This window comes from Gymnogyps californianus, chromosome 17, assembly GCF_018139145.2.
Source record: "Gymnogyps californianus isolate 813 chromosome 17, ASM1813914v2, whole genome shotgun sequence".
Classification (NCBI taxonomy): Eukaryota; Metazoa; Chordata; class Aves; order Accipitriformes; family Cathartidae; genus Gymnogyps; species Gymnogyps californianus.
This window is the reverse complement of record NC_059487.1, coordinates 6815424-6824993: the sequence shown is the minus strand read 5'-3', so window position 1 is coordinate 6824993 and position 9570 is coordinate 6815424.

The following is a 9570-nucleotide window of genomic DNA, read 5'->3' as shown; positions in this document are numbered from 1 at the left end:
CAGGGCCAGCTAGCACCGCGCGCCTGCAGGGTGCTGCCAGCAGCACTGCTGCCCAGCGGGAGACGGTCCCAAATGGTTCATCCCATCTGCAGCTTCCATAGAAATAAGCAAAACTTCCCAGCAGTGATTCAGTAACGATGCTCTCCGCGAGTCTGCATCTCTGATTACTGCTGAGATGGGCAAGCCTGAGGCGTCAGCGAGCTATGCCCTGCACAGGCAGGGAACAACCGAGTTAGCATTTATTTAAGGGAGCACTTTGTGCATGCCGAGCACTGCATGGCCACCCAGCAAGGGCAGCTCTGGCCCAAGACATTTACCTTTTAGACAAGAGTGAGAGAGATGAGGAAATTCCTCAAAGCCTTAAAGGCAGTTGGTGAGGGGGAAAGCCTCTTTCAGACGGGGTTTTCCCTGCCTTTCCTGCAAGGACAGCCTACTCCAGGGCCTTGGCTGGGCTGTGAGATGCTGGTGCCAAAACAAGAGGTAGGGAAAAGAGATAAGATTATCTTTAGAGGTAAGAGGTGATAAACAAACTGCTATCTAAGTGTAAAGGTTGCCAGAGGCTGACTTGAAGCAGCAAAAAGATGTCAGCACCACGTTATCCTGAACTGATGCCTGGTACTGGTAAAAAGTGACTGTTTCCTGACTTGGGGCTGAAAGCACAAATTCATAAACCCCCAGGACCACTGTGCTCCTGCAGTGTCTGGCACCTGCACTGGGCTGGCAGATGCAATCCAGGACTGTCAGGACCAGTAGCTGATGACCAGGCATCCCATCACTCCTAAAATGATACCTGATAATTATCTTGGAGTAACTGCCAGGAGATGTGATGTGAATCGGGAGCTGGCACCACAGCTGGTACCACAGCTGGTTCTTGTTCTTTTGAGCAAATTCTCTTAGAGACCAACATTTTTTCCAAGGAGGAACCAAAATGTGTCAAAATGAGTTGGAGATGTGAGACAGCTACAGAGAGAAGGCGAGAGATTTGTAATTCATAGGGAGAGTTTCCCTAGTCCTGGCTCTTTCGAATGCAGATTGTGTCAGAGTTTCACTCTGAACTCAATGCCTCACATTTTGCAACAGAAAATTTCCAAATTAGTTGTAACAGGCCTTCAGCCTGCAAGAAGAGGAGTGGAAATGAGGAAGAAGCAACGCTGGTTGTCCCAGAAGGCTGCTAAAAGCCAGGATGTCGATACAGAAGCCAATCCTCCAGGCACCTTTCTCAGCCCCCTGATTTCCAGGACTCTGTGCACATCACTGGTTTCCGAAGGTGACAGGAGATTTGACCACCAGCTCACTTTTCAGGCACTCAGAGAAGCCCCGAGAGGTGTGATTTCAGCCAGCAACTCCAGTGGTTCGCGGGGGACGTGAGATGTCGTGGCACATTGAGGAGATGCTGAGGAAATCTGGTTAGCCAGAGGTTTGCCTCCATCACTTTGCAGCCCTTCCCAAGGACTGAGGCAGAGGCAGTTCTGGGTTCCTTTGCAGATGAGCAACTGAGGAAATGAAATCACCAGAAGAGATGTTTTCAACATGTAAACATAAGGTGGAAAAAAGTACCACATTTCCACACATTTCTTATTTATATGCTGTTCCAGTCGAACCTTCTGTAATTCCTCATCGCACCTGGGAATAGCTGGCGAGATGCTTTCATATCTGAGAAGGAAGAGAAGCCAATTCTGTGAATTTATTTCCCAAGAGATTAAAAAAAAAAAGCACAGCGGTATGAGTAGTCGGGGGTGATCCATGGCTTGGATAGGAGGTTTTGCTTTGAAGTAGGCTGAGAAACTGAAATGGCCAAGTTGAAAGGCTGAAAGCTTCCTCTTGCATTAGTTGGAAATATGCCGTGGCTGTTCAGACAATAAAGCGGGAACTTGGCAAATTACAGGAAGGAGCAGGTCATAGCCAAGGGCTCGGCTGGGCTGAGCTGAGTCACCTTTTCCTTTCACCAGAGGAGAGAAAAAATTACTCCATGTGCCCAATGCTTCGTGCTCTGCACTACCAGGGCATCGGCAACACCAAGTTTCCAACCCCAGTTAGGTGGGTGTGTGGGGTGGGAGGAACTTTGCTCCCATCTAGGCCTTTCCTAAAAAAAAAGGTGGCTAAAACCAGCATGGGTTTTGCTCTCTCAGGAGCAGCTGATGTTGCGTGTGTGGTCCTGGGCTCCGTGGGAGCCGAGCACGGTGCTCCCAACGGGGCTGACGGGAGGAAGGAGCTTTCTCCGGCATTAAAACAAATTCATCTCAGAGCAGGGAGAGCTTTTTCCTCTGGCTGGACACTGCAATGAGCAGTGCCTGCAGGAAAAATTGAAAAATTATCAAACCCCACAATCAGCGGAAACTTTTTGAAACCACTAATTGGGTGGAGGAGGCTGCCTAGCAGCAAGAGCTGCTGTAATTTCACCCTCTGTGCTTTGGGACTAACCATATTGGCAGAAGTAGCGGGTAAGGCATGATCTGTGCAGCACTGAGGCGTGAAGGCAGGCAGATTAGAGACACTTGTTTGGGGGGAGCATGTGCGACAGCAGGACTAGAGAGCTTCAGCCAGGCATTCTTCTGTACTTTCATGCCCTAGAGAGTTAGGCAGGGTGCAGTGATGGAGTTCAATGATGGAGAACTTTATGGACACCAGTTCAAGTGGGTTCCTGGGTATTTGCATCGGCACTGACTAAGGACTCAGGGCGTTTTGCCACCCCCGTGGTGGATGTACTGTCATTGCCCGGGCGTTTCTGCTGGGAAAGGCGACGGACACATTGCTCAGTGTGACCCCCCAGTCCTGGCATGACCCCCTGGACCTGGACGCCAAGCGAGGGCGGCCTTGTGTCTCCTGATGCATGTTGTGGCTCTGCACACTGGGTGGAAGGGGAGCAGGAGTTAGGGTTAGTTAGCAGAGCTAAAGGCTGCTGCACCTCTCCTGGGGCTGCCCTCATCAGGCGTGCAGCGTGGTGCTGTACCAAGCGCTTGTTGTTACAGCATTACGAGGTTGACATTTAGATGTCACAGAATATGAAATAACCCGTAATTACAGCGTAATTATTCTGCCAGGGTTTTCTTCTTTCATAATATTGCATGCAGTGCTTTTGTCTCCCCTCAGTGTTATCGCTGCTATTATCCCCCTCAGGATGCCCCTCCAGCACCTCATCCACCCTAATTACTGTTTTTGGGAACTGCCTAGTTTTGTCCCTACCCCAGGCATATCCCACCCTGCTTGTTGTCCTCAGGATGAGCACTGGGCTGGGTGATTCAGATCGGATGTGACGCAGCCAGTGCCCAAAAGGCATATCGGAAGATGTGTCATTTTTCACACTCAGTACGGCTTCAAGCCTTGCTGGTTTTGGGAAAGGCTCAACTTTTGTTACCCAAACCACAGTTTCCTCTTACAGCCATCAGTTTCTGCACTGAGTGGGAGACCCAGGAAAGACCGGGACTCTCGGGGCTTCCCCTTCATTGTGCCGCCCTGAAAGCCAACGCCTCCACTTGCTCCTCTGGCTTTTTGCTCGCCCAGGCAGAATTCCTGGTGGATTGGGCACACTGGAGCAGGCGGCAGAGCTTATCGGTGGTAGCAAGGGTTGTGAACCCTGACTCGATGCTGTGGGCGATGCCTTGAGCCCTGGAGGGGCCTCAGGGTGTGCAGGTGATGCCATGGGTGCTGGGCTCGGCGGGAGGGGAAGGGGCACTTTGGGCTCCTTCTCTCATGGCTGAATTGCCTCCAGGTGCCTGCAGCTGGCCCAGAGCCAGTGCTGCTGGTGATGTGAGGCAGGGCAGGGAATCCCTTGGCATGCAGCACGACAACGTTTGTTTTCACCAGCTTTGTAAAGACACGCTGGGCCCCGTGCTCGCTTGGCTTCGCTCAAGCCAAACGCCTGCAGCAATAGGGGTTTAAGAGTGAGGGGAAAGTGGCACTCCAAGAGCTGCACAAAGCAGCCTTTCCCACACCGTTATTCTCTGCAGAGCTGCATAAATCCCCAGCAGTTCTGTTCATTGCACTTATCAAATCAGTCCAATGCGTATTACTGCAGAGTGATTTTTTTTTACTATTCAGGCTGCATATCTGAGAGCTCAGCCCTTCCAGGAGCTACTTGGAACAGAGTCTGAAGGATGTACCTATTAAAATGTTAATAGGGACAGTTCACAAATAAGGTATACTCAGAAATGATGACTTAATTTGGGATGCTCCTGGCTGTACAAGGCAGCTGCTGGACATGGGGGACTGAGCCTGCGGCACAGGGAGGCAACGTCTATCACACTTATGGCTCCAAAGAAGAGCAGCCTCATTCCTCCTTTGTTATTAAAAATTTACCCCTGTGACCCAAAGCTGACCTCCTCATACTCTCCTGCATCAGTGAACAACTGCTGCATTGGTCCATCTGTGCAGTATTTTGATTAAAAGCCAACTGCATAATGCTGGCCGAGAGAAGGTGACATGGTCGCTGCTCTGAGGGGTAACGGGTTACCTCCTTCCTTCAGGCTCCAGGGGATGAATCCAGTTTTGCAATGAACCTGTGGTGTTATTTCTGGGGAAAGATCAGCAAATATCACCTATTATTGTATTAAAAATTCTTGCCTTTTTATTCTTCAGCGGGCAAAGCCTAGCGCTGTTGGCAGGACACCTCCTGAAGTCTGCTCCCCATCGCCCGTGCCACCAGTGGGACAATTTACTCTGGCAGCAGCTCCCTGCTTCAGAAATTCAGGTTTTTACACTGGAGCTGGGGAGGGGTGGGAAGCAGAGCCGAAACTTTCCCATCCCCATGTGCTCATGCCCCAGCTGTGGCTCTGCAGGGAGCTTTGCCACGGAGCTGAACCACTGCAAATATCTGGCGTGAGCCGTTTCGGGTACCTGCCACCGGCGAGAGGCTCGGGAACGGCTGGCCCTGGCCAAGCTCCTCATTTGCAATATCTGTTTTCATCTGTTTGCTAATCTCTGCACAGTGAGCAGCTTTTTCCTTGAGGACTCAGGGTCTGAACACAGCAGGGAAGCAGGGGAGGGGAGAAGGGATTTCCTCCCCCCCAGTTTGTGAAAGTGGCCTCACTTTGCTTTCTTTAAAAGCTCAAATTATACTTATTAGCTGAAGAAAAATCACCAAGTTCCTCTGTGCCCCGAAGGCATTTCCAAGATGGTTTATCATAGATTTCACAGAATATCTTTAGAAGAGATTATACAAACCAGAGAGAAAACTACCCAAAAGCCAGAAGGCAACTCTGTGCCGGCCAGGCAGGGAAGAGAGGAGCCTGAGACGACCCGCAGAGCTGCCTGTGCTCACTGAGCCTGGAAATAACAAACCATCCCTGCCCTCATTTGGGGCTGGGGAAACATCATTTCCCCATGACAGCATTGCCTCGAGCTTGGTGCTACAATAAGTGGTCAGAGCTCCTTAAGCCTGGCACCACCAGGCCGGTTTTCCCGTCCATCCGTCAGGCACCCGCTGCCCCCGCGGGAGGTGCTGCCTGCCCCGTTCCTGGATCTAAGAACCTAACGATATTCTTCGTTGTATGCAAGCCTGAACTGGTTTTCATCCACAGAAAACTGTATCACTGCCTTCCTCTTAATCTTTTTCCATTCCCTCAGTCTTCTTTTCATCCACAAGGTTTTCCAGAGGGACCATATGCTGTTCCCTTCCACATCATTGGCACAGATGTGATGCAGCCCAGGTCTGTGAGCTGGTCTCTGTGGGGCTCTCCAGGAGCTGCATCCCTCCAAGGATGCTTCCCTCCTCGCAGGAATCATTAGAAAACCACCAGCTAGTTCATTTTTATGTGCGTGTAGCACATACCCAGCTCGATTTTGCATCTTTTTCATTCCTTGACAGCTGCCTCTTTGCTTGGGTTTGATCTCTGAGGGCATTAACTCATAAAGCCCCAAAGCGATTTGCTTCGAGGCTGTCACTCTGGAACAGGTGAAGGCAATTTTGACAGAAGTTCTCCCTCCTTTGTCTTTCTGAGCGAGCAATAACTGCTGCTTTTAACAGACTGACTCATACCCCGTCTCTAATAGCACTTGTCAGCCCTCAGGCGGCTTTGCAGAGCTGCTGAGCACCTTCCTGCCCGCTCCATGCTGAGCTGCAGAGGTGCAGAGGTGGGAACCACTTCCCCGCTATCACTCACAATTCAAAATTTGGCAGCTCCCCAGGGCCCCAAATCCTGTAACCCAGCCCCCCCAAACCACTTGTGGCTTCTGTGATTCAGCTTCTCCACGTTCACAGGCACTATGCGGACGCAGCCTCTGTGCCCCAGCTCTAACAGCAGAAGTTTTATGGGTTTAATATTTGTAGGTTATGAAGCACCAGAGAATGGAGAGATGTTTATCACAGATTTGGGTAAGAAAGAGGATCACTTTCTCCCAGCTTTGTTTATTAAATATGCGAAGCCTCAGAGGTCTTTTGTGTCCATAGGACTAAATGAGCTGCCCAGCGAGGCTGAGTGAGAGGAATGAGCTGCACAAGGAGCACAGGGAGATACTGAAGCTGGCGCTGAACTTCCTGAGCACCCAGCCCGGGTGCAGTGCTGCTAACCCAGCCGTGGGGCTGCACAGCCACCCCTTCGCAGAAGAAGCCCCACCACAGTCAGTGCCCAGGGACACGGCCATTCCCATTTGGGAACCCCTAGGAAAATTAAGACCTCTCTTTCCTGATGTTTCAGGCAGTGGGTGATGGCAGATATTCACAGAGGATGGCGACTGGAGGCCGCCCGTGGAGAAGGAAATGCAGAAGTATGTTAAAAGGACCTAACATGAAATTTTAGTTAAAAGAATCAATGTCTTCATCATCAAAATATTTGGATTTAAGTCAAGCTGGAAGAAAATATTTTATATAAGTACCAAGCTGGTTGGTCTCATCTTAAATACACGCGTCAGTCACATCCTGAATGTTATAGCTACTGAAGGAGTCTGTAATGGGAAATGTTAACCAGTCGTCACAGTAAACCTCACTGTTTTGACAACGTGTAGGAAATCTCACCCAGGTGTGTGTATTGGGCATAGATAGCCCCCCTCAGCCCCAGCCTTGCGATGGACACACAGATTAGCTCAGGGACTCGGGCAGGAGGAGCTGCTTCAGTCAGATGATTTAATGCCGTTGTTATCACTGTGCTAATAACTACTGAATTGTCAGTGCCACAAAGGGAAATAATTATCCGCAACGATCCTACACAATGTTCCAGGTTTGAACCAAAACAAAAACTTTCTCCAGTCTCTGTGGGAGTTTGTTTTATTTTTGTTTCCTGATCCCACAAAGCCAATTCCTGGAATGGGTTTGAGGAAGCAGATGAACCCCAAGTTCCCCTCAGGACGTTTACGCAGGGTTTGTGCCTTCTCCCCTCCCACGCGCAGTGTCACCACGCTGGCAGCTCGCCCACCCGTGTTTTGCAGTCAGGGATGTGCCAGGAATAAGGTCTTTGCCCGTCTGGAACGGCTGCTCTGCTACTGGGCACAATGCAGGGCTTGCAGGATTGTTAACAGACAGGCATCAGATTCGGGGCTCTGCGGGGCTGTGCGGCCACTGGATGCTGCTGAATGCCACATCTAGTGCCTCGATGCATCAAATAAAGGTGAGGAAAGGGGAAACATCATCTCACGATTTAAGCAGAGGACTAAGTTGGAAGCTGGGTCTCATTTTCAGCTCTGCTCCTGCTCAGCTGAGAGATCTCAAGGGACTGAAAGGTCTCAAATCCCAATGAAAAGCAGAGAGAGCCAAGGATGTGGATGTCCCGCAAGTGCCCGTCCCCTCAGAGCTGAATTTATTAGACGCAAGGACTCGTCTTTTGGTGCTTGGGATTTCTGTATACCTCTTTTGGTGTCTTTCTAAAAACCTGCGGGAGCTTTTATCACAGTGAAATTGTGCTTGGAAGCGGAGCACCCTGTTGGGCACGAACCCAAGCGGGAGAGTCACACTGCGCTCCTGCAGAGCAGGGAGGTTTTGGCCAAGGTATGGCCATATCCTGGGGACAGGGGGGTCTTCTGCCTTGGGGCGACGCTGTGAACACCTCCACCTCCCAGCCAGTCCATCCGCTTGTTGGAGGACAGGATTTACAGGACAGAGAATCCCAAATCCTCTGTAAAGAGGAAGGAGGAAGGGGAATAGGAGAGGAAGGGCAGATATTTGGGGAAAGATGCCCCCTTTCCCCCCATTTGAAATAAATATTGTTTTCCATAAACTCATGAAAAGTAGGCACTAATGATTGTATTTCTGAGGCCTCAGCTGTCTCTGCCACGGTCTGCATCCGAAGGACCCCCAGCATTGCTACAATACAGCAGCAGCCTGACGAACCGCTGGAAGCCTGTCTGTGTTAGAGTCACTCCAGAGCAGTGGAATATGCAAACCCTTGAATTATGTGAGTAAATACACATGCCCACACTCCCTGTCCTGCCCACAAACACATGCAATAAGATTAAATCATGTCAATACTCATTTATCTCCTGTTAAGTGCTGCTTCACAACTAACTCCAAGTGTCATGCAGCAGCAGAGGCCGGTTTCTGACCACCACGATCCTCAGACCTGGGTGTTTCCTGGCAGTATCCATCACAACCAGACGCAGCACAGGGAGCTGCTGGCGCTGACAGATTACCGTCTGTTGAAATAACTGTGTGCCGACCACAATGAGCAATATGCAGGAATAGGGTATTTTTCCAGCTTGGAGAAGGGGCAAGGCAGATGGGAGCAACAGTGGGACCAGGGGGCAACTTCAGCGAGGGATAATGTATTGCAGCTCTGCTAATGACACAGGATAAAGCAACCAGGATGCTGCACCCGTAATAACCAGGCTGTGTTCTTACCAGGGGACAGCGATGTTGATTATTACAGATAATTGTAGTAGTGCCTTTTGCCTGACAGCTCCCTGAGCCTCACAAAAAAGTGTGTGATGGATGCCATCAGACTGGTCCTTACGCAGAGGTAGGTGATGGGTGTTTCTTTAACGCATGCTGGAACGGCCATGAGTGCGAGTGCTTGGGTGGCAGGCTCCTGGTGAGAGGCTGCAGGATAACGAAGAGAGAGAAGCAGGGGAATTTGGGCTGTCGGCATGACTAAAGGGGGCATTGCCTGGCTCCTGAAGAGGTGACTACCAACTCAAGTAGGTGAATGCAGCCTAAACAGTATCGTCAAACAGCTGTAATTTCTAGAGGGATTTTGAAGTGCATCTATTTAAAAAAAAGGGGGAAAGTTAGAGCAAAGTGTAGCCTGGGGAGGTCTCCAAGGGCAGGGACAGGACCTGCCGTGCCTCCCCGGCCCGGGGCTGTAGGGTAGAGGTGCGAGGCTGGCTGGGGCACGGGCAGGCCCTGGTGCAGGCTGCCAGCAGAGCTCTAAGGAAAGCAAATGGAAAGAGAAGAGAATATTTGTCCTTTATAACTGACCCAAAGGTGAATGAAATGTCACAGGAGGGAGTGAAAAACTACAAGGATTGCCGACTGTGGAGCCAGATGGAGGCATAATGTTTCCCAGAGAAAAGGGGAAAATATTATTTGTCACAGCAAGCCAGAGCTTGGGGCAGACTGCTGCTCCCTGGGAGAGAAGCACAGAGCTGAGGCAAAAGACATTTTATCCACCCGGAGAGCCCAGGCTTAGAAATTTGCCTGTGAAACCC